At 42.5% G+C, this 25,544-nt stretch overlaps 1 protein-coding gene across 9 annotated transcripts in view; it reads left to right on the plus strand.

Annotated features, from left to right (window-relative positions):
- Positions 1-25,544, plus strand: part of PGCKA1 (PDCD10 and GCKIII kinases associated 1) — an 86,362-nt gene that overhangs the window by 48,281 nt on the left and 12,537 nt on the right. For 2 of the 9 annotated variants that reach the window (XM_080797576.1, XM_080797577.1), the window contains exon 2: positions 19,624-19,673. The gene's annotated coding sequence lies outside the window, so the exon portion shown is untranslated. Of the gene's footprint in view, positions 1-1,690; positions 1,773-11,816; positions 11,968-12,153; positions 12,171-12,237; positions 12,255-15,474; positions 15,593-19,623; positions 19,674-25,544 lie in introns of those variants that run through there. The other 7 variants (XM_080797571.1, XM_080797570.1, XM_080797575.1 and 4 more) reach the window with 7 other exon arrangements.

Consider the following 25,544-nt stretch of genomic DNA (forward strand, 5'->3'; position numbering starts at 1 on the left):
TATTTCCTGATAAATAAGCCGTGAATTTCACCAATGAAAACCCACCCACTCGCACCATTCACTAATTCATACCTTAATCAGTGGATAGCTGGCATTGTCTTTGGGATGGTCTTCCTGATTAGATACTAGTTGATCACCCTTGGAGTGTAAAATTTTTACTACCCCTAGGGTTTAATAAACTGAGCATTTATATCGTACTGTTGATATGTAAGCTATAGACAGTGCAAAAGAGACCTGTAAATTCTTGGCCAGAGAGTGGCTGCCGACAGAGCTGAGTTGAGGACTGAGCCCTACTATCCCATGGGTATCTGGGACCATATTGGATGTACAGTTGCCCTCACACTGCCTCGTATGTTGAGTTTGGCCTTTTACTCACATTATGAAATTCTTGGAAAAAGTGGGTCATACATAGGCTTTTTTATTTTTCCACAAAGGCTATCACCGTGCTAGATATATATAGGTACATGTCCATGTAGAATAAATATTTTTAATGGTTAAAATAGACAGCAATATCTTATAAAATATTCGGGCCTGAGGATTCTGTATTTGCCTTGAAATTCTAAAGTGCCCCAATGGACTAAAAAACCTAATGACATTTAAAATACTGCCTGGCTCACTTGAAATCATTCTGTGTAATTTAGGATTGCAATGAGTAATAGAAATGTTTGTACATTTTGTATGGTTTTCTTCCTAGGTCAATTCGCAGCCTGGGTTCCAGGCTATATTAAGCTTCATCAGGCGATAAGCATAACATATGAATTGTAATATCTAAATATGAATGGTATTATCTGGGGGCACCTGGGTGGCTCAGTGGGTTAAAGCTTCTGCCTTTGGCTCAGGTCATGATCCCAGGGTCCTGGGATCGAGCCCCACATCGGGCTCTCTGCTCAGCAGGGAGCCTGCTTCTCCTTCTCTCTCTGCCTGCCTCTCTGCCTACTTGTGATCTCTGTCTGTCAAATAAATAAATAAAATCTTTGAAATAAATAAATAAATAAATGGTATTATTTGGTTTAACTTCAGAATTTTTTTTTAATAAATAGAGTTTATCTTTCTTTCTTTTTTTTTTTTTTAAGATTTTTATTTATTTATTTGACAGACAGAGATCACAAGTAGTCAAGAGAGGCAGGCAGAGAGAGAGAGGAGGAAACGGGCTCCCTGCAGAGCAGAGAGCCCGATGCGGGGCTCTATCCCAAGACCCTGGGATCATGACCCGAGCCAAAGGCAGAGGCCTCAACCCACTGAGCCAGCCAGGCGCTCCTCACTTCAGAATTTTTTTGACTGAGTTTGTCCTTTTCCGCCAAATTGAATCATGTCGATCATTGACCCCCGGGAGACTGAAGTTAGGACTCGGTTTGTCTTTATTCCACGTACTGCTTGAATGCTAAGTTGAAAGGCACTGTAATATTTGACCCCAAAGAGCGTTGACTAAAGGGATTTCTTGTTTTCACTCCTGTCCCCAGCAAGGGGCGGCATCCACGTCCTTCTATTTAATATGTAATCACCACACCTGGCCTTAGTTAGTGCTGAGTGTTTGGTTTTATTACACAATAGCCCTGAGCCCAGCAGCCAACCTGAAGTCACACCCTGGCCGAGAGGGCTCAGGACTGGATTTTCTGTTTGGTTTTTAACCATTGCACAATTGTGACAAGTCCTAAGGACCTGATGGGATTTTAGCCTTGCCATTAAGCTTGTGGGGTGCCTCTGCGCAAAGAAAGGAGAAGAATCAGCAGCACAGCCCTCTATAGGTCTGATGAGGTCAGAAGTCCCGCGAGGTAAGAAAATGCTTCAGGAAAAAAAAAAAGTGTCTTGCAAGTGCTCCGAGAGGGGAAGAAGCCCATATTGCTTCACTGAAACGTTCTCCTACGCAGGAAAGCAGCCCATTACTTCGGGGAAGGAAGAATTTGAAATTGAATTAGAAAGACTGATCCCATAAATGTACTTTGCATTCCTTCCAAAGTCACATAAAACCGTACAGCAGTTCGTATTCAAATTTAAAAATACCATAGTTGAAGGAACTGTTCTCATGAACAGTTTTAGCCCGAGTGTACATTACGTAAACTCCATCAGGAGAGAAAAACTTCCTACTTTGTTCCAGTTGAAGTTTGCACATAGAAATACACACACGTACACACACTCATTTTAGTATTATTAATTTCAAAAATTCAGTGTAGGTAATCTGGTTCAGTGCTCGTGGCTTGAGATTTTAATACTAACATATTTGATTTATCATATTGTGAAAAATTTTTTCCATTTAGAATGTTTTCTCTGCAGGAATCTAGCTTGAGTTTTTAACGAAATGGGACGATTTAACAACTCAAGTGGAAATCTGAGTTTGAGTAAACTAACCTAACAATATGTTCCCTGAAGTCCTTATACCTTAAAAATGTTTCTAGGCTAAATTCTCTGATTTCCCCAGAAACCCATTATCAAACGTCTTCAGTAACATGCCACATAAATATATTTATTATAAATCTAGAAACTTTAGAGTAATTTTTTTAATTTAATTCTTTTTTAATATTTCTAGCTTTGAGACTCGTATGTGTCCCTTCCTATGTATTTCCTCCGAAGTGACTCTCTTATACCTGCGGTGCTCAAAACGCTTCATTCTTGCTGACATCGCCTGTGACTTGTCAATTAGTCCTACGTGTCCCTGAAATCCAGAATAAAGAATTGGGTTTGTAACTGTACATAAATAACAGGACAAGTGAGATTTTAGAATCTCTGACTTCCTTGAGATGTGATCTGGTTAATAACTATCACAAGTGGGACTGTTCTTTTTATTCTTGGAAGACAATACCGTCTTCAGGAGAAAAAAAAAAAAAAAAAGGAGCCAATTCAACCTGCTTACCCAACCATGTGGAAGACAGGAGGAAGCTGACCTCTTCATAGGTGTTTTGTCTGTGCCCTGCCCCCCAAACCCTGCCTCCTCCCCGCCATTGACCTTAAGTTGATTTTGAAAGGAGGGAAGAGAGCAGTGTGCTACATCCAACAGCTGCCATAGGTGTATCCCACCCACGGCACCCAGATGTGCTACAAGCATTTCATGCACTAAATCCTTTAGTTCATTGAATACAACCAACCTGTAAGATAGGTATTATCACACCCGAATCCATATATTTAAAAAGTAATGTAAGCCTTTTTATATATTGTATTGTTTCCCTTTGCTTTTTAAAGGTCTGCTTCAAGGGGAGAAATAAAGAGGTAAAGAAAGGAACTAAAGAGGCTGGATTCTCGGAAGTCACCGTATATGTTCTAGGGCACCATATTTTTCAAAGTTATCAAAAACTCTTTAAAAAATTTTTTTTAATTTATTTATTTGTTAGAGAGAGAGAGAGCGAGCGAGCACAGGCAGACAGAGTGGTAGGCAGAGGCAGAGGGAGAAGCAGGCTCCCCGCCGAGCAAGGAGCCCGATGTGGGACTCGATCCCAGGACGCTGGGATCATGACCTGAGCCGAAGGCAGCTGCTCAACCAACTGAGCCACCCAGGCGTCCCATCAAAAACTCTTTAAAAGAGTTTATCTTTTATCTAAACAGGAGGGTCCCAAACAGCTGCCACCTGTGTTGATGTCACAGGAGAAAAAGAAGTCTTCCTAACTTCTATACTCAAATAAAATGTGGAATTTTGCTGAGTCTGTAGGTGTTACAGACAGTTACATGGGAATAACACAAAAAAATCCTGAAGACATTTTTCATCCAGTATTCAAAAACTACTATGTGATTCAGAAAAGAATTTGCTCGTGCCATTGACAAACAAGTGGCATTCCCACACATGTGTTCCTTGTTTCACTTTTGTCTAACTTGTCAATTTAAATAATTCTATCAGCCAACATTCATATTAGAACTATACTTGTCAGTCATAACCATAAGTTAAATACTGATAGAAGAGTCTGGCAGGGGGCACCTGGGTGGTTCAATCATTAATAAGCATCTGCCTTCAGCTCAGGTCATGATCTCAGGGTCCTGGGATGGAGTTCCGCATCGGGCTCCCTGCTCAGCAGGGAGTCTGCTTCTCCCTCTCCCTCTGCCCCTGCTCTCTCTCTCTCTCTCTCTCTCTTTCTCTCTCATGCACTCTAATTAATAAATAAAATCTTAAAAAAAAAAAAAAGAATCTGGCAAAGCTCCATTAAAGCATTCTGTGATAGCCAATGGCCTACATAGACTTTATAACAGGAAGTATTGTTTTATTATTATTTACAAACTGTTGCACACATCCTTTTTTTTTTTTTTTTAATGATAAACACGTTTTCCTATAGAACCAGTTGTTAAATACTTGCCTGTGGGGCATCACTGGTCTGCAAACTTGGCACCTGTCAGAACCACAGAGCAAAATTCATGCCTTCCCCTGGGACACTGACACACTTTTGGACATAATTGAAATAGTTACACAGCTTTTTATACTGCTGTTAAAAAAGAGAAGCTAACAAGCATGCTGACTCCTTCTGGTATTGAATGTTCTGCATTTATCAATGAGCAAAAGAGATTATTAGGAATTCTTTAAACTACTGCCCACCACGTCACAGATAAGTGTCTCCTGAAGTGTCATGCATTTTGTTGCTGAGTGTACATACCTGTTTTTGGCTAATGAAGATTGTAGATCCATTTCCAGCTATCTCTGGCTTAAGCAGTAGGATTTTTACCCCCAGAGACGATAAGTCAATATACATTGCATGTTGGTATATCACACTATGGAAGCATTAAGGATGGCAAAAATGAGAATTGAAGCCAGTCTCACATTCACATAGTTGAGTAAATTCAAGGTAGGGTAAGAGCTTATCAGTTTCTGGTTTTGTTTTACTTCTACCTTGTACCACTCTCTAGAAATACTCTAGAAATCTGTGGATTGTCACGTACATTTTTATATTCTCAGTTACTTAAATCTACTTTAATTGGTTTTGGACCATTTCCACAAAGTGGGATTCTGTATTACATTCCACACTATAGAAGGTGGTCCTGTCCTGTCAATATCAGCTAATTAATAAGCAGATATTCTTTGGCCAAACCATATTTTCTTTGAGCAAACTATAATATCCAAAATTTTGAGAATTATCGTCCTTTTCACCTTACTATTATGAACATCTAATGTTTGTTAATGAAAAAAAAGTGAAGGAAGATAGGTAGGTAGAAAGAAAAAGAAGGAAGGAAACTTAACAACAACAACAACTAGGGACCCTTCCAATGTTTTGTGGAAAATTTCTTATATAGGATTAGGAATGCTGAAATAGAAGGGATAAAAATAACTGGTCAATATAAATATGGCTTACATTTGAAGAGTCATCTTAATGGAGGCAGATCCTGTCAGCAGAGTTCTTGGTTCCCTTAGAAAAGTAGGTGGAATGCCAAGTAATGGCGGGAAATACTTACAGTGCACATTTTCCTGGTGATTATTAGGCAGGATTTTTTTTTCTGGTTTTATTAAGAATACATCAGGTTCTTTATTTTCTTGAGATGTCTATTTTACCTAATTCATCAGAAATGATGCTGAAAAAAACCCTGGCAAAGTTTTTGTCTTTTGGGATTTTGTTGGTTGAAGCAATATGGAGGTTTGTTGGTTTGTTGGTTGGTTTTGGTGACATTGAAGGAAGCAAGATGAGATAAGTAGTACATATAGAAATAACAATCTTTTTGTCTGTTTTTTAACTTTTGAAACTCACTGCTCCAAGAAACATACAATGTATTGCCTGCAGTCTAGACAGAGAGATACAACTAGATGGTATCTATGTACCTATATATGTACATATAGATAGCATAATTAATAGATAATACTTGTCCTAGAGGATGAATGAACCCTGCTAGTGATAGGACTTCATGAAGAATTTAAGTCACAAGAGCCCATGTGCAGGAAGATTCTGTTCTAGTGTGGCCACTGTTGGGGCCTTGACCAGAGCCAAATGTCTTCCTAACCTTGAAGCCCGTCTCTGGACTCTGCTTTCTTTGATCTGACCATACTGTCCTGAATCTAATAGAATGAGGCCAGATTTTTAGGGTCAGTCATTTAAAAAATATTTCTTGAGTACCTCCTACCTTATGGAATTTGCATTCTAGCATAGAATGGCCAAGAAGTTAGTGAAAATCTGTTCCTTTTTTCACCTAAAATCAGTCGAATGCCTGTCGTATGTCAGACACTCTTCCACATACCGAGGATTCAGTTGTGAAAAATTCAGTCTTGTGTGAGAGGCGCAGACCCTGCAGTGAGAGTTGAAAACCAGAGCATCTAATCCGGCCTGGAGGGATCCAGAATGCTTTCCTTTTTGGAAGAGGCCGAGATGGAGTGAGAAGTCACAGTCAGGTAATATAAGGAGGGCTTTCCAGGAAAGAGAGAGCTCAGAAGCAGTCTTAGTAAAACTCCCACAGTGGATGGGACACCTGCGTGGCTCAGTCGGGTAAGCGTCTGTCTTTGGCTCCGGTTATGGTCCTGGGGTCCTGAGATCGAGTCCCGCATCGTGACGGGAGGGGGGACACTCTGCCCAGCAGGGAGCCTGCCACTCCCCCTGCTTGTGTGCTTGTTCTCTCTCTCCCTCTCTGACAAATAAATAAAAATCTTAACAAACAAACAAAAAACAACTCCCACAGTATAAAAGTATGAGATATTTTTTAATAATTTTGAGGATTTCTTCTCATTGACCTGGGTAGCATCATTGTTTGGGGAATTTCTGCAGATGGAGTGGGGAGCTGCAGTGATGCTGAGAGCAGAACAGGGAAAAACAGGAAGTGGAAAAGAGGTAGGAAATGGATTTCAGTGAACCTTTTCCCTTCCCTCAGGCTCTCTTCCCTTAAGTAGCCTCTGTCCACCTCTGTTTGTTTTCTCATCTTCTTTCAGGTCTGCCACAGCTAAGGGGTATTTAGTCAGAAGATCAGTAAATCACTTTGTTTTGATTCCACATGTACCATGAGCTGAAAATCACTCTTTTAGGACATGTGCTTTTCCTGACAATAGCCCTGGGAAATAGCAAAGGGGCATCATCATCATCTTCTTCACAGCTTTATGGGTGAGGAAACTGGTTTCTTCTCCATGAGTGACTTTGCCGAGTCCACAGTTAAACATGGCGGTGCCAAGACTGGAGCCACATATCCTGCGACTCTGGGCCCGAGGCAGTAGAGTATGGCAGCTTCAGGGTCTGTCAGAGCTTAAGTCCTGGTTCTGTCACTTGCTGGCCAAATAGTATAAGGCAAGTTCCTTAACCTCTTTAACTTTTGCTTTTTCCCTTATTATTAAATGGGCTTTAAAATAGTACTACCTCCTAGGATTGTTATAAGGGTAAAATGAGATAATGTAGATAAAGTGCTTGACACATAGTCAGGATTCAATAAACATGTATTATTACTAAGCACTAAATCAGATTCTGACCACATGGCTATGGGATAGACTTGGAGTGAGCATTTGGCACAATGCATTGATGTGGTTCCAGTTGGAGTTGGGGACAAAGGGTCCAAAAGTCCCCACAGAACAGATCACGATGAGACTTTGACCTTGGAGATAGAATTTCACTCACCTTGAAATGGTGAGCCCAACCAAAAAGATGCAGTTGTATTAGCTTATTGCTGTCTAGCAAGTGGCCCTAAAATCAGCACCTTAAAACAAGAAACGTGTTATCTCAGTCTTTGTTAAGCGGGAACCCAGGCACCACTTAACAGGACATCTCTGGCTCAAGGTCTGTCACGAGGCTGTAGGCAAGCTGTGGGACAGGGCTGTGGTCATCTCCGGGCCAGACTGGAGCTGGAGAATCTGTAGCCACGCTCACTCAGGTGCCTGTTGGCAAGCTTCCAAAGATCCACTTCCAAGTTCACTCACCTGGTTGTGGGAGTCCTTTGGTTCCACCTCACAGACTTTGTTTATCCTGTAGGGCTGGAGTCTTTTTCTGGAGGGGGCTAGATAATAAATATGGTTAGGCTTTGCAGGTCAAATAACGTCTGTTGCAGATATCAGCGCTCTGCTATGTAGCTCAAGGCAGCCCTACACAACTCATAAATGAATGGGCATAGCTGTCTTCCAATAAAATTTTATTTGCCAGCAAAAGGTGGCCTTACCCTGCTCCAGATCTCTACAAGGACAGCAGCATGGTTTAGCAAAACTAATACGGGTAGTCACTTAGCTTCTCGGGGCTTCACTTCCCAATCTATAATACATGTGAGTTAGATGAATATTTTCTCGGGGACTTCTCACCCCACAAATGCTGTGATTTTATCTTTAATCTTTATTCATAGCCATTCATTTGTTTTCTCTCTCTCTGCTAAAACTAATAGTTTAACCAGAGTGTCAAAATCCTTTACAAATATCGCTCTAGAATGGAAGACATTTAAGGCAAGACTCCAGTGACGTGTTCAAGTTCCTCCCATTAAAGCAGGTGGTCTCAGGGACTCATGGTGTGACAGGCCAGCTTTGGGGCAGAGAGTAATGGACTCTGGGCAGCAGGGTTCTCGCCCACCTACATGAGAAAGAAAAGGCCCAGAAGCTGGAGGACTAGTAGCATCATAATAACTACTGGTAATTGATTGCTTACCTGTGCCCATTTAAAGCGTGTCATCCATAAGATATCAGCTCTTGAGGCTTTTAAAATACAGATACTTAAGGAATTACAAATAGTGGAGTCTCTACAAGAGGTGAGAGGTGACCCCCACCTCCAAGAATTTCCCTTAAAGTAACTGCTTAGAAAGCTGTCTCTAAGATTTACTTTTGCATTATACTTAATGGTGAACATACAGCCTGGTTTTTCCAGAACTGTAGGATAAGGGCAGGGTCTGTCAGACGTTGAAAGAGACCTGGATTTCTTTTTTGTTATTTCAGAGGCTCCCAATATATTAAAGTAGTAAAATAATGACAAAACAGGATTAGAAAAATTAATATTTTAAATGCTTACGTGTACAAATGTGCGATTTTGCACACATGCATCAAGGTGATAGAATTTTCCTATTCCTAAGATAAAGTATTAGTTCATAGGGAACTACAGGTGATCTAATATAGAAAAATGAGACTGAAGTTCAAAGTAGGGTGGTGAGTATTGTCTTCTTTCAACCCTGTCCATGTAGTTCTGGGCATGTACTTGGAGATAATAGTCAAGTGTCTACATCCGAGGCCGTTCATGAATGGGAATCCCAAATAAATTGCCCTCCTGTGTCCCATATTCCCTGCCTGCGCCCCCAACACGAGGCTTGGTTCATAATCCCGTCATGCGAAAGACTCCATGGCGTCAGTGAGAAAAGCTTAAACTGAATCCATGTGCTGGTTGTGACCTGACGTGAGCTAGTTGAGTTTGCTAGTCATAAAATGGAGCTAGTAATACCTAGTTCCCAGAGCTGCTGGGAAGAAACTGAGGTAGTGGGTGTATCGTATCAATCACGTGATGGACGCTCCAGCGTAGGATGGCAGTACCTCCGCGTGCGCATGCGCAAGGACGCGCACCTTCGTGCGTCAGATCCGTCCAGAGCCCCAAGTTTGGGGGTTGAAAATCCGCGATTTCAAAGGCTGCCTGCCGGGGTCCAGGGAGGTGGGTTGTGGCGACCCCTTCCCTGAGCTCCGGTTCCCTGAGGAACCGACAGCACTAGGCTGAGGTGACATGGCCTCGGGGCTCTGCCTCCAACGTCCTCCGCTGCTCCCCTCACCTGCCCTTCGTAAGTGAACGTGTGTGAGACGGTTTGCACATCTGAGACAAATCTCTGATGCCACAAATGTGAGAAAATTGAGACAGAATAGGACTTTACAAATAACAAACACAATCTCCAGAGGGCATTGGCGCGCCTACCTAGAGATTTGCAGGCCCACCGTGAGCCATACCTTCCTGCCTCCTCTGGGAAGAGCTCGTGTGCAGAGAAAGAAGAGATTAATTTAATGGGAGTGAGACTCCCGGGGCCTGTTGTGTGCAGCGTCTTTAACTGTCGGGGAAAGGAGGATTTCCGCTCTTTTCCTGGACTTCTGAATCTGAATTAGTAGTAGTGATGCCTTGTGGAGCCAGCATTTCCGGGTTCATGATGGAGACACAGTTTCCTGGCTGCCCTGTGAGGGCTGGGTCCTATGGGCTCATCTTTTGCTTCGGCTCAGAAGAAAATTTTAAACAGGAAAGGCAAGGGAAATCAAAATCATCTCACACATTATAATTATGTCACGTTTATAGTCAGCACTGTAGACTTTAAACTTGGAAACTGCAAGGAGGGTGACTTTACCAAAAATGGAAAGTTCCAGAAATGTTAAGTTTGGAAAAAGAATGGTAAATTAACTGGCTGAGGGTCACTCTCAGAATGACTTGCACCTTTTAAAACAATCATTATAGACCTTATGGGTTGTCATGGGAAAGGCTAGAAACAAAATGCTCAGTGAAAAAAAGCAGGGCGTGAAGTTATTTACATATTGTGTAAAAATCAGTATGTAGATGGACATGAACTAAAATCCTGGGGGAGAAGATGAACACATAACACAGGGTTAGGTTGCTATGATTATTGCTGATAATTTTTTGCACTCTTTTACCAAATTTTGTGTGCTTATATGTCTGTGTATCGTCATATCTATCTTTATATATGCACATTATATGAATATGTATACATCCGAAAGTACATATCATTTTTTAATGAAAAACTTCTTTAAGCATTTGGAAAAGATTGGAGATATTTGTGAGCAGAACAGATGCAAAAGGAAAAAAAAAAAGTTTTTATACTTAAAAATAGTACTTAGAATTTGTACCAAACACTAAGCTTTACAATCCATCAAATAGATGAGTTAATTTTACACTCTATACTGTAGATGATTGTGCTTTACTGAGGTAACTCGGATCTTTCTTTTTTCTGTAGAGATTTTAGATATAAATCATGTTTTTGGGGTGGGGTGGGGGTTTTTTTGCCTTTTTGTTTGGGGTTTTTTTGTTTTTGTTTCCTTTTTCCTTTTTTTTGTTTTTGTTTTTTGGGGGTTTGGGGGGTTTTGTTTTTGATTTAAATATTCCTCTTTGATCACTGCTTCACACAATGAAAAGATATTTCCTTGTGCGAAGTCCTGGTTAACTTCTCATAACCTCAGACAACAAAGGGCCCCTGTGTGAGGACGCAGGAATTCCTCTGGAACACAGGGAAGGCCCCCAGCTGAATAGCATCCAAGGAAGATGTTGCAAAGCTTGCAAAGCCTGTTCGAAGAAAGGAGCCCAGCTGGAGATCTTTTCTTTCTATTCAGATATTGGCCCTGCCCCGGGGTGGGGGTGGGGAAAACCCTTAAAAGAAAACCCGAAAACAGGCCTGAATGCACTTACAAATTACCAGGAAAAGTTAATTCTGGCAACCGGTGTTGGTGCCAACTCAGGCTTATCAGATTTAGAATTTAACTCCACTTGGGAAGAAACTTTGTCTTTGCCTCATGGAAGTTAAAGAAGATAACAGGGGTGGACTGCCCAGTGGGTTGTATAAACTCTGAGCAAAGACCAGTCTGCCGCTGAGAGAAGGGCTGGGCGGGCTCAGCTCACCTCAGCCGCCTCTACTTGCCACCTCTGCTCTGGGCCCACCACGGAGTCCCAACACGCTGCGCCCCCCCCCCCATTACTATCAACTGTTGGTCTCATCACGTGGGGCCCTTAGCACAGCATTCATTCCCACCCTGTGGAACTGCGGCCCATCCCTGGTGGCTTTATGTCACACCAGGCTGCCTTTCCAACACCCCCCAAGCCTTCCTCTCCAGCCACTTCCTCACATCCTTCCACTTCTCCTAGACCTTGGGAGGATTTATAGAAGGACATACAGTAAGTGCCACTGAGTCTGCTATGTCCTGGGCTTTCAATAAATGTCAGTGCCCTTCTCTCTTCCTCTCTTTGCCCTGCTTCGAACAGAAAATCTCCTTCCTGTTATAGGTGATTCCGTTCCTGGTCAATGATGGATCCTTTAACAAAAGCCGGAAACCAGGGTAGTGATGCAGTGAAATGTGGAGAACGAGACCTCTCCTCCAATGTCTTCAGCAGCCTGCTTATTGCCGGTTGGAGATTAAGAACAGTGAGAAGACTGGTGGCTGCCATCTTTGTGCTTCTACCACCTGCTTATCCAGATCCACGCTTTCCCTATGCTCCTCACATCAAAAAAAAAAACAAAGGCCCAGAGAATTTAAAAGATTTGCTGAAGGCCACAGAGCTAACAAGTAGTGGCGCCAGAATTCAAACTTGGAAGTTTCTGTGTTCTCCAGAACTTTCCCCTTCTTCCACTATGCAAAAGTGTGTTCCCAAAGACTCACAGAGTGTGGTCACCAGCAGCATTTGTTCCCAAAATCTGTGCGTGATCAGGCAGGATCAGGAGATGTAAGAAATACCCTTTACTGGCTCCCCGAGTGGCTCCAGTTGAAAACTCAACCTCTAACAGTGTAAAAATTCCTTTCCATGTTCAGATAACTTAGCTGGTTAAATATCAAGCTCTGGAAAGCTTTATTTACTAATAGACCCATGGACTGTGATCCCTTCAGGGGTTTAATGTACTTGAAAACACCGTGAAAATCACCATTTAGAACCTCTAGATCAGCACCATCCATGAGGAACACGTTTTCTGTCTACACTGCCCAATACGTTAGCTTTTGAGCACTTGAGCTGGTGTAACTGAGGAGTTGAACTTTTAATGTATTTAATTTTAAGTGATTGAATTAGCCACATGTAGCCAATAGTTACCATATTTGTACACACTGCTCTAGAATATTCTGAAAGTTTGATTGCTGGTCCCCACATTTTCATAATACTTTACGCTCTAGCATATCACTGGACCATAATCACTTATGTTTTGCCCACCTCACTAGGTTATAAGCTTCATGGCTTACTCAGTCGGCTGTGATCATCTACTAGCACATGGTCTGGCCCACGGTACTAGATGTAGAATAATTAATATAGGTTCAGTAAATGGACATGACTCGACTTTCTCAAAAGCATCATTGTTACCGCTTGCTACCAGCTTACCCTGTCTTGAGATTCTGCTCTTAGGACTAGATTGAGTTCCACATCTTCAAATGAAGCCCAGATGGCTCACTTGTGAGCACATTTTTCTTTCCTCCAAGGAAAACCCTCTTTTGGGGGGAAATTTGCCTCTGTTTCTCTATATGAATGCTTCTGGTATCATATCTTGGTTTTCTTTTCTGTTTTATACATCATCTTCCATTATGGAAGTTGATTCAGCTTCGGTCCCCTGCCCCATTCCACCTAAGAAATGTTCCCAGGCCCCGCTGGGTCCCTCCTCCAGCTTTATTTTGGTGAATATCTATTAGAATTCTGTAAATGCTGTAGATGCCAACCCAGGGAGAGAATTGTAATTCCCTTCCCACATAGCTTTTCCTCTGGGGTCACAAATGGCTCACTTTTTCATTTGTTCAGTATTCTGCCTACTTCACTGATTCAACCCCCGGATTCTTTTCTTACTGTATGTATCTGTCTCCTTGGGATCCTTAAGTGATTCTATCGATTTCCTATCTTAAAAAGAAACTGCCCAGAGCCTTCTTGCCTTGTCCAGTCTGAACGAGCTGTCCTTGAGGCTGTGTCCACTGCTGGTATTCTGGGACCTCAGCCACTGTTGTCCTGGGGGACACTTTTGTCCCTTTCCTGTGTTTAATGTCCTGTTTCCTATATCCCTTCCCTTCTTGTCTTGGTTTACTCCTTCGTTTGTTTGTTATGTTTTCCAGTAGCTTCATTCCCAGAAGGGGAAGGAGTATGAATGGTAAAATTTTTGAGACTTTTCATATCTGAAAATGTCTTTATCCTACCCTCTCACTTAATTGGTCATTTGTCCTGGTTTAGAATGGTGTGTGTGTGTGTGTGTGTGTGTTTAAGGAGTCTAAAACCATTCTCTAAAACCATTTTGATCCCCAACTCTTTGCATATGATCTGATTTTCTCTTTCTAGAAGTCTCTATAGGATCCCAGTTCTAAAATACCACAGCAGTGTGTAGTGGTGATTAGTCTGTTTTTGTTGATTGTGTTGGGCACTTGGTGATGCTTTCATCTAGAAACTCATGTCCTTACGTGACATTTTCTCAAGTTACTTTGTTAATGAATTCCTCCCCTCCTTTTATTTGTTCTTTCTTTTTGGAGCTCTTATTACTCAGATGTTGGACTTCCTAGACTGGTCCTCAAATTTTCTTTCATCTTTTCTATTTGATTTTCTATGTCTTTATCTATTTTGCTACTTTATATGAGATTCCCTTATCTTTTTCTTCCAGACTCTCTATTGAAATATTCATCTTTGTTGTCTTTTTTTTTTTTTTAAGATTTATTTGTTCATTTGAGAGAGAGAAAGAGAGGATATGGGGGGGAGTGGGAGAGGGAGAAGGAGAGAGTCTCAGGCAGACTCTGCTGAGTGCAAAACCCCATGTCACAGGGCTCAATCTCACCACCCTGAGATCATGACCTGAACCAAAATCAAGAGTTGGACGCTTACCTGACTGAGCCACCCAGCTGCCCCTGTTGTTTTAATTTTCAATTTAGTTTTCTTCTCCTTACTTCTTGTCTTAAGTGGCTTTTTTTGTTGGTTCATTGGTTGCTTGGGTACTTTCAGTCTGTCTTTCCTTATTTGCGACTTTCCTCAGATGTCTGGAGCACAGCTGGAGGGTGAGTGCCAGCATTCCCAGAGCCAAGAAGGGGAGCAGGCCGAGGCTCTTGGTGCTGCTGCATGTGCATACATTGACTTAACTCCCAGGTTTGGTTCGGCACCCCTGCCCGCTGCTGTGTGTTCACTGCAATGTTCCTAGTCCAGAAACCCTGCCTCACCCTTCCTGGACACTAAACTTACATTCTTTGGGGTGCCTGGGTGGCTCAATCAGTTAAGTGGCTGCTTTTGGCTCAGGTCATGATGCTGGGGTCCTGGGATCAAGCCCTGAATCAGGCTCCCTGCTCAGCAAGTAGCCTGCTTCTCCCTCTCCCTCTGCCTGCTGCTCGCCCTGCTTGTTCTCTCTCTCTCTCTCTCTCTGTCAAATAAATAAAATCTTTTTAAAAAAATTTTTAATAAAAATAAATAAATAGACTTTCATTCCTTGGGTGAGATAGAGAGTGGCAACCACCCCAAAAGCTGGGCGGGCAGAAAGAGATTGAAGAACCTAACTGCTTCTTACTCACCTTCCAAATCATCCGGATTCTTGCCCTCCCCTCTGTCCCTACTGTCTAAAGCCTTGAAGGAGTCTGCTAAATTGGGCTGGTTCTTGGCTTTCCACACTGCTGACTTGCTGGGTCAGTTACATCACATCCACGGGCTTTCTGTTTTTATCGACTGTTGCTCTCTCTGGGGGCATATGTGTGCCTCTTCTTGTTTTGTCATGGAAGGTAGCCAGCTACATTGGTTCTGCCTGCACCTTTTTCTTACCGTCTCCCCACCCCTCACTCCAACTCAGCTGGCTAAATGCTGAACTCAGGCTCTCTCAAATACTACACATGGGCTTCTCCTTCCACCTGCCCTATTTGTGGAAACACCATTCTTCCCATTTTTCGGCCTCCAAGAATAGGAGTAATTTCAATAATTCCATCTTTTGTCCCACAGATCCCTTCTGTCATGGAGATCTGGCTTTTTATTTTTCATAAAACTCAGCACGTATCTGTGGAAGTCCTACTTTGTATTTCTTTTTGAAGAAACAAGGATAGTGAGATGTGATCACTGGACTCAAGGAACTTCGAGTGAGTGGCAGGGAGAAAAACAGAAACTGACTGGTGGATGATGATGGTTATGATGATGGTGGTGAGATGATGATGGTGATAATGTTGATGGTGAGGATGATGGTGGTGATGGTGAGGATGGTGGTGATGATGGTGATAATATGATGATGGTGATGATGATGGTGATGGTGGTGATGGTGAAAATGATGGTGATGATGATGGTGATGGTGACAGTGACAGTGAATTAAAAATAATAGCTAACATTACAGTTATAGTTTGTGTAACACTGTGCTCAATACTCTACTGTGTTCTTTCACTTAACCCTAACTACTCTCTGGAAAAAGCACTATCATAATTGTTATTTTACGCATTAGAAAACTGGTAGTGAGGCAACATAACTTTCCCAAGACACTGTATATAATAAGTGTATATATAAACCAAATTGCTAAGAGAAATCAGGGCCAATAGAAAGCAATGCTTAACTCAAAAACAAGTCAAGGAAAGCTTGAAAAAATAGTTTTCCAAATTTGCTCTTTGCTTTGAATTTCTCTTTGATGTCACCACACATCAGGCTCTTTTTATCTCATTACTTCATTCAAAGGATCAACTCTTAGCAAGTCTGTCTGTACATAAGTCTTGTAATTTTCACTGTTTGCTGCTAGCTGGTGGGGCTTCCTGATACATTACTGCCATCCTGCCATTTGCTGTTCGATCACCAATCATGTCACATTTGGTCTTCTGTGCCTACTTTCAGGGGCCCCAATAACTTCATCGCATATGCCATTCCCATCCCAAACCTACAGCATGGGCCTTTCCATTGTCCTTTGTAAAAGTCATATTCTTTTCTACCCTTTTGCTTTTACTAAAACTGTCCTTTCTCATTTCTACTGCCTCTCATCTCCCTATTTTTCCATAAAGCCTTTCCTGGCATCTCAACTACACTGGGATTGCTGCTTCTAAACTCCCATGATACCTAGAACTGATTGGCTTTACTAATCCTTGGGTCCTCACACAAGTACTGCCCAATGTAAGTCAATTCTTTCTTGCCCAACAAATAAATTAGTCATGTACCTAAGGCACCAACAATTCAGGTGTACCTAAATATCTTCTTTTGAAAGAATTTATTTTTAAAAAAGTCATTCTGGGGGAAAAAGTAGAGTTTTTTTGAAGTGTCTTGTTTATGGTTATTGTTTTTGCTTTGATACATGGCCTTTAAATAGTGCTTAGAGGTGATAAAATTCTTACTTCATCTCTGGATATTCTTAGTTTTCATCTTAGAAGTTTCTTGGGTAAACGGACCATGTCTTATACTCATAAAATATTCATATAATTGGCTCCAAGACAAACACTCATTTAACATAGGATATAATTGGTAAAGTGTATGCATAATATATTCCTGAGATAACAAACAATAATTAAAATACCGTATTTCATTGACTATTAGATGTCATAGATTATAACAGGTACTATTATCTTATATACCACAAAAATAGAAAATAATGCCACCAATTTAACCATGATGTACCCGTGATTGTAAGATGCATTTCTGTTTCAGAAGTGTTAAAAGGCAGGGGTGCCAGGGTTGTAAAACAGCCACGCTGATTTTGGCTCAAGTCATGATCTCAGGGTCCTGGGATGGAGCCCCAGGTTGAGGTCCCTGCTGAGGGGGGAGTCTGCTTCTCCCTCACCCTCTGCCCCTCCCCTTGCTCTCACTCTCTTTCAAATAAATAAATCAATCTTTAAAAAAAAAAAAAGGCAAATGAATATTAAAAGGCAAATGAATGCATGTATGTCTTAGATTTGATTAAATATGTACACTGTTTTATAATACATTGGCATTAAGCATCTTAAGATTTTCAGTGATACTTATAACTCAATGATGAAGCCATGACCCCTCCCTACTAAAAGTTTACAGCCTACTGGAGGGCACATTACATAAGTGAATCACTATAACCAAAGACAAAAAGTGATCAGAGCCATCCAAGAAGTTAAAGACTCTATAGAGATGAAAAGAATGGAGTAATTACCTTTAATTGGGTTTAAAAAAAAAACCTATATGGAGGAGGTAGTATGTGCAATGAGGTTTGAAGGATCAGAATTTTGCACAAGATAAATGAGCATAGAGGCTCATTTATGGGAGAAATAATACGTGCAAAGTCATAGAAACAGGAAAATATAGGCAATCTTTAAAAGAGAGCAAAAAATCCAGATGGACTAGAAATAGGAGTAGCTGGAGAAGTTCCAGAGATAATCTAGCAGAGCCAGTAGTGCTGTACTGTAGAAGGCCCTGGATGCTGAGCTGAGGACATGAAAGACTTGGTAGGCAATGCAGAACTACTTAAGGCTTCTTAACCATGGGATGCCTTGTTGAGAGCTATTGTTTACATGGCTGGCTGTACCTCATTCTGTGGATCCAAGTCTAAATGCTCTGTCTTCAAGGTCCATTCCCCACTCTTAGTAAGTTCTCATCTGTAACTCCAAACTGCCACATCCAATTGGTTTCCCACAATGCACTTGGCACATGGCAAGTCTACCAACCACATGGCAAGGTCCAAGTTCTTTAAACACCAAGCAAACTAGAATATTCCCTGTTTTGCATGTAGAACCGTCATTTTATAGGGCACACAATACTCCCATTCACTGCAATTTCCTGGTGCCTGGCACACAGTAGGAATTCAATTATTTGTTCACTAAATAATATTCCGTCCTTTCCTGTGTCCTCTTTGTCATGTTCCCTCTACCTGAAAGGCCTTCCTTCCACATCTCACCATCATTATGTTTCCGTCTACCACGGTGTCTCTCAAATTTGAGTGAATGCCTGCTTCAGGTGCTGCTGGCCCCAGTTACGCAAACCCCCACCCCTTTTGTCTTTGTGCCTCTGATGGCATTATTTGTACCCTGCATAATATTTTAGTGATTTGTAAACTCATTCTTGTCTCCTTGCCCTCTACAACAAGATGGCTAGCTCCCCAAGGCCTTGCCTTTCTCATGTCATCCTTACCAAGTAATATTTGAGATGAATTATGAACACTGTAATAAAAACTAAGAATAATAGAATCATGGGGCACCTGGTGGTTCAGCTGGTTAAATGTCTGCCTTTGGCTCAGATCATGATCCCAGGGTCCTGGGTTCAAGCCCTGCACTGGGTCTCCCTGCTCAGTGGGGAATCTGCTTCTTCCTCCGCCCCTCCTCCTGTTCATGTTCTCCCCCTCTCAAAAAAAATAAACAAAATCTTAAAAAAAAAAAAAAAAAAAGAATAGACTCGTGGCATTTGGGCAGTGTATTCAATTTTAACAAATTATTCAATAAGCAATAATACTTTGTGAAAATACGTTACTGAGAGGAAAATGAAAATGAGTTACCAAAAGGATATAACCATTCTGATATTGCATGCCAAATTTGAGGCAGAAGTCATGATCTCAAGAAGTGACTTACTTGGGAATGGGCTAAGAACATTTCTTGAAAAAGTTGTGTCTCTGTATAAGTGAGTTATTCTAATAATCACCGAGAAGTTGGTAAAAATCTGAACATTAGCTTTACTTTCTCAAATCTTACATATCATTAGTTTCACTAAGCAAAGCTATTTTCTAAATTATGTATTTTATTAAAATATTTCACATGTATTCATTGAAATTTTGATATGTCTCTAGGAATTCTTTGAATTAGTTTTCTGTTTAGTTGAAACTTCACCCAGCAGAGATATGTTGTCATGTGATGTTTATTAAATAACAACTGTAATTTTCAGTTATTGAAGAATCCCAGCATGCCCAGCATGTGATAGACTGCTTCCACATTGTGCTGTTTAACTTTCACGACATTATTTTATAGAGGAAAACACTGAAATTTGGGTGGATTGTTCACTGATTACTGATTGGCAGCAGTTAGGCTATAGACCCAGGCCACTTGTCTTCCTGGGCCAGGAATGCCATTCCCCCACATCGCTGCCTCGCACCCCCTCGAGGTGTGCTGTCTGCTCTCACTTCCAAGATGTAACTTGGCTGTGAACAGGAGGCAACTTGCAGACTCAATTTGCAACTTTTTTCTTGTTGCAGGAAGAGAAGTTAAACTTTGAGAGAAACCTAATGGACAATCTCCACAGCAGGTAAGCTATTTTCTTCTTAATGCTTTGGGGAAAAGGTTCTGTTCTTTCTGTTTTCCATTAAATTTTCTATTACTCGGTCTTTCATGACAGTTGTTTTTTTTTTTTTTTTTTCTTTAATCAGAAACTTTAAAGCCAGAAAATTGAGCAATCCCTTAAATCCATTTCTTTCTGGCTTCATCGGATTTGAGTAGAATTTCGTTATTTCTTTTTTCACTTGTGTTGTTTCAGGATACAGTTCTAGAACATGTGAAATGAGCATGACCCAACTCAGTCTTCCCACTGAAAGATTTATACTATGAGGAACTGAAACAAGATGGCGGAACATCGTCTTGTTTGAGTTTAGTAGAAACATGACCATCAGACAACTCAAATGTTTTGCCACTCGGCCCGTGCTTGCGAGTCACTGTAAAAGCACAGTGAATATTTCTTTGTGAATTGCAGATAAATTTTAGCAAGTTAGATGAATTCAAACAAATAAGGAATCCACAAATAATGGGGGTAAAAAAAAAATGGGGATCAATTAGACCCATAAAGCAAATAGATTAACACCAGGTACCTAGGAAGCTCTATGTAAGTTTGATATTTTTATCATCATGATGATTATAATATGTTATTAAATATCCTGAGGGCTTTGGGCACCTTTGAAAAGTTTTATAAGTAAGGAGAGTGATATGATTAGGATTTGTGTCCTAAAAAGATCATGTGACTTCTGTATGGCCAATGTGTCAGGTGGATGCAGGTGAGGAGAGGATAATGTTATGGGCAGGGCAATGGCAGTGCACATGGAGAGAAGAGGGTGGGTCTAAGAGAGACAGTGTAAGAGGCCGAATTCCTGCCTTCAGGTTGCATTCCCCCCTGGAATGTGGTCCCGAACTCTGCCAGCACCATTATCTGCTCTGCTCACCTTTGCCCATAAGCCTTTCTTAATCTTCCCAGGATTACTCAGGTGCTCCTTAATGTAATAGTGGGTGACGCGTTTCAGTTGTGTTAACACTAGACTAGTCATCTGCTTATGTTCTTTTTTAAAGATTTTATTTATTTTATTCGACACAGAGAGGGCACAAGCAAGGAGAGCAGCAGGCAGAGGGAGAGGGAGAAGCAGACTCCCCACTGAGCAGGGAGCCCAGTGTGGGGTTCGAACCCAGGACCCTGGGATCATGACCTGAGCCAAAGGCAGATGCTTAACCGACTGAGCCACCCAGGTGCCCCATGCTTGTTTGTTACTTATACATATTTCCCTTGCTAGACTGTAAATTCTTTCCAGATTCCTGAAATTGAATTCAGCACTTGGCACATAATAGGTATTCGTAAAATATATGTTGCTTGATGGGTGGTGAGCCCTTTAACCAACAGCAAAGATCTTTTGTCTCTTTGTGTCCTGGTAACTAGCAGGGTGTACTGCTCCCAGTTCGGTGCTGAGGGATAATTGAGGCCTTAGAACCATGTTCAGTCTCTTCAAGTGCACAAACTGTGTTTACTGTACTTCCAGGACACCTTGGGGATTCAGTTCTGCCTATGGAGGAGTCATCTAAAGTATGGGACCAACTATTTTTTCTTGTCCTCTGACCAATTTGTGCTTCCAGCCTTGAGTCCGGAGTACATGTGTAAAATGAGGTGACTGAATGGGATGTTCTCTAAGATTCAGGCAGTCTTTAAGATACCAGGCCTTAGAACTAGGTGATTCCAAGCATCAGCTCTGAACTAGGCTTGCTTCTAAAGCTGTCGTTATCGGTAGCAGTACAAGACTGACCGTATGGTATAAACTTGGGTCCACATCGCCTCCTCTAAGGCTTCCTCATCATTGCCAGAACTTAGCTTTTTCTAAATGCTTCATGTTTCTTCCAGACCTCTCCCCACTCCCAGATAAAGCTGTTTCCCAAGTAGGAAGCATACCGTTTGTCGGAGATGTGCCCTGATTCCCATGCGGTTCCAGGGAGGATTGGCTCAGAACATCGCTCATTTCTATTCACAGTGTCTAAACACAACTAGCAGCCCATGGTTCCAGAATCTTCTCACAGACGACCATGAACATGAGAGCAGTCAACATTTAAGAACTTCCTACTTACCAGACCCACTCTACCAGACTCATCACCGTGTTTAAATAATGTGATTTTTTTTTTAAGGATTTTATTTATTTGAGAGAGCGAGCTTGAGAGAGAGAGAGTATGAGCAGGGAGAGGGGCAGAAAGAGAGGGACAAGCAGACTCACTGCTGAGCAGGGAGCCCGATGTGGGGCTTGATCCTAGGACCCCGGGATCATGACCTGAGCTGAAGGCAGACAGTTAACCAACTGAGCCACCCAAGTGCCCATAAATCACGTGATCTTTTTTTTTTTTTAAGATTTTATTTATTTGACAGAGACACAGTGAGAGAGGGAACACAAGCAGGGAGAGTGGGAGAGGGAGAAGTGGGCTTCCTGGGGCGCCTGGGTGGCTCAGTGGGTTAAGCCGCTGCCTTCGGCTCGGGTCATGATCTCAGGGTCCTGGGATCAAGTCCCGCATCGGGCTCTCTGCTCAGCAGGGAGCCTGCTTCCCTCTCTCTCTCTCTGCCTGCCTCTCTGTCTACTTGTGATCTCTCTTTGTCAAATAAATAAATAAAATCTTTAAAAAAAAAAAAAAAAAAAGAAGTGGGCTTCCTGCTGAGCAGGGAGCCCAATGCGGGGCTTGAACCCAGGACCCTGGGATCGTGACCTGAGCTGAAGGCAGACAGCTTAACGACTGAGCCACCCAGGTGCCCCTAAATCACGCAGTCTTAAAATAGGAACCCTGCGAGATTACCTACTGTGTTCCCATCCGATGGCTGGCAAACTGAGAAGTTAAATGGCTCACTGGAGGTAACCGAGCTTTGAACAGGCCAATCCAGATTTTGACTCCAGAGCCCATTCCCATAATTACAGTGCTAGACTGTCTTCTGCATACTGGATTTCCAAGTTCTTCCTCTTCTTCTCCTAGACCCCCTCTGTGATTTTATACACGTTCTTTGATCCTTCGGGTAATGTGGCCAGAAAATGAAAGCAATCGTGTGCTAATGCCGAGGATGTCTCTTATGTTTCTAAGCAGATACCCTACTAAAGATGGGTGATGCTGGGCTTCCTATGCAGCTTGAACCGAAGTCAGTAGATGAGCCCAGCACACTGAGTCGAGATAAGTTTTGTCCTTTGATACTGTTACCATGGTGGTCCAGAGTATGCCAGAAGGGGGGGTCCCCTGATCACACATGAGAAAGACAGAATGGCACGTCTTAAGTGAAAACACATCCTCTTCATTTCAGATTTTTAAAATCTTCTCAAAGAAACTATATTGCTATTATGTGAAGATGCTCCAAAATGCACTTGTTCAAATTCTTGGAAAGTAAAAGCCATTCAGAATGTCATGGTTCCCGCCCCCACCCCTACCCCCACCATCTTGAGTTGAGTCTGAATCTTGGTGCTGCAGTGATTATCCCTGACCAGCACACTTGGTTTGGTTTTCAGTGGCATGGTCTACTAGTTCATCAGCCAACAGGATTCTACCCAAGAAACAGAATTTGGGGGAAACATCTAAGTCCACATCACCGAGGAAAATCTGTTATTTTCAATGAGATTATGTAGATATTAGTTGAGCCCATATATGGTCCCAGTCACTTTCTCCTCAGAGCTGTCTGTGATAATCTGCATTGACTTCCTCAGCATACACTGCAAAAGCACTTTGATAAGCCCAGGGGGAAATCTGGATTACTGCTGCTGAGAGTTTTAGGTACTTGTCTCAAGCTGTTGACTTGGAGCCTCACTGAAGCATTTAGGGGCATATTACAAATCAGCTTCCTGACACTATATTGATGATGGCCAATGGATCGATACAGCCCGGTGCCTATACTAATAATAGGGATCAACTTCCTTATTTTACCAGCCATAAAGAACATCTGTAAGCTTATTATTAACCACCGTCACCCACACCTATCCATGATGTTGAGTATTTTCATGAGATTACTAAAAATAGCATGAAGGTTCTTCTTCCCTGATCCCTTCTCCAGCGGCAGTTTTAGAATACCCGGAGGGGTTTAAGAGCTTGGAAGGGAAGATAGGAGACTTATAAGGAAGTCAGATTGTACAGAAGACAGACTGATTTGTGCTGAGAAAGGGAAGAGAACTTGATGGAGATGATGGAGGGGCTTATGTCCCTTCCCCAGCCACCACTGACATCCCCCACGACCCGCCCTGTGCCAGGCGTGCAGCAAGCAACCATATCTACATTTGAGAATACCAGTTTTTGCAGAATCCAATGCTGTTGCTGTATATTCTCCAGTGGCTGAGGTAGAAAGCCTTTGAGCAGGATACTGTTTGTATGAGGCTAGGTCCGGTCAGAAACAGGAACCTCTCCTTTCAAACAAAGGGAAGTTAGAGCCAGTTGGCAGAGCTGGGAAACCAGCTGGTGAGGCAAACACAGAGATGGTCAAGGATGGAAGACAGGAGCACCATAGGGGGAGGTGCAGACCCGGGTGCTGGGCCGGTAGCCGGAGCCGTGGAGGGCTGTGAAGGAGATTCGGTCCGTGCCAGGAAGAACTGGATACCGTCCACGCAGCGAGAGAGAGAAAGGGAGAAATACCCTGCCTTCTCCCATCTTCCACCTCTGCTCTTCTACCAGCACCTTCCTTCGGTGGGACCCGCCCAGACCCAGAGGGCCGGGGCTCCTAGGCATTGCCCTGCCCTGGGATGCAGAGCCAGCAGGAGGAGGCAGGCAAGGATCTCACAGCAGACAGGCCGTGGACCAGCCAGCCCCATGTCGTAGATCTGTGCCAATTATGTCCCAGTTAATGAACATGAGGTCGTTCAAGTGGGTCCCATATTTTGAGACACTTGGTTGTTTTAGCTTTTCCCTCTTACAACTACCATAGAGAAGGATAACAGACCGAATATAATTTAGAAACTGTTTCAATGCAAATTCTGAAAAACAGAGTTTTTAGAAACTTAAGAAGTTTAGAAAACTGCCCCAGTTGGGGATGGGATTGGGAGCAGCAATGACAGGTACGAGTTTCTGATGAAAATTAAGAGGCCTAGACTGCCTTGGTATCCTTACAGCAGTAAAGCACCGGTTCTCGAAGTGTGGTCCCCAGAAAGCATGAGCATCACCTGGGTGCTTGTTAGAAATACAGGTTATCGGGCCCCACCCAGACCCAGGTGTAGCCTGAGCCCTCTGCGGGATCCAGTAGGATCCCCATGCACACCTTGGCCTTGATTCAGTAAGGGATCACATCGCATCTGCTCCAAACAGAAGTCTACTCTTAGGAATGTGCACTCCAGAGAACAGAGCAGAGCTACTCAGACTTTTCCCCTAAAACAGTTCCCACCAGGGGTCCGGGAGGATGGGGGCCTGGTGAGGTATCTAGAGGGCTGACCCAGGCTACTCACAGACTGGAAATTCCTGTATGCCTTCTGTCTAATTCCAGTAATGCATGCCAACTTTGCCTGTCAAACACACAATATCCTGAATTTATGTTTAATTAAAAATAATGAGCTGCGTCCCCCGAAATGTTCAAATTGACCCATGTGTTATTTTGTGGCTTGTCTTCACTTCCTAGTTCATGGCCACGTACCCTCATCCGAAAGATGGGTCTCCAAAACCAGCTCACACATGGCTAGCCCGCAGGGTCTGGGGGGGCACAGGGATGGCCACAGGGAGAGGCAGCCACATGGACTGCCCAGCAGCACCACATCTGGGGGGAAGGAATTGTAACTCTGTACTCCACAAGCTCCTTCCTCCCTGGCCACTTCCACAGAATTATTCTCCAGACGTACAGGTGGGAGGGAGCTACCCAGACTCTCCGATTTGGGGATCTGATGAGCAGTCTTTGTGTCAACAGTGGTCTCTGTAGAATTGTGGGAGCCTTTTGACC

This window comes from Martes martes, assembly GCF_963455335.1.
Source record: "Martes martes genome assembly, chromosome: 2".
Classification (NCBI taxonomy): Eukaryota; Metazoa; Chordata; class Mammalia; order Carnivora; family Mustelidae; genus Martes; species Martes martes.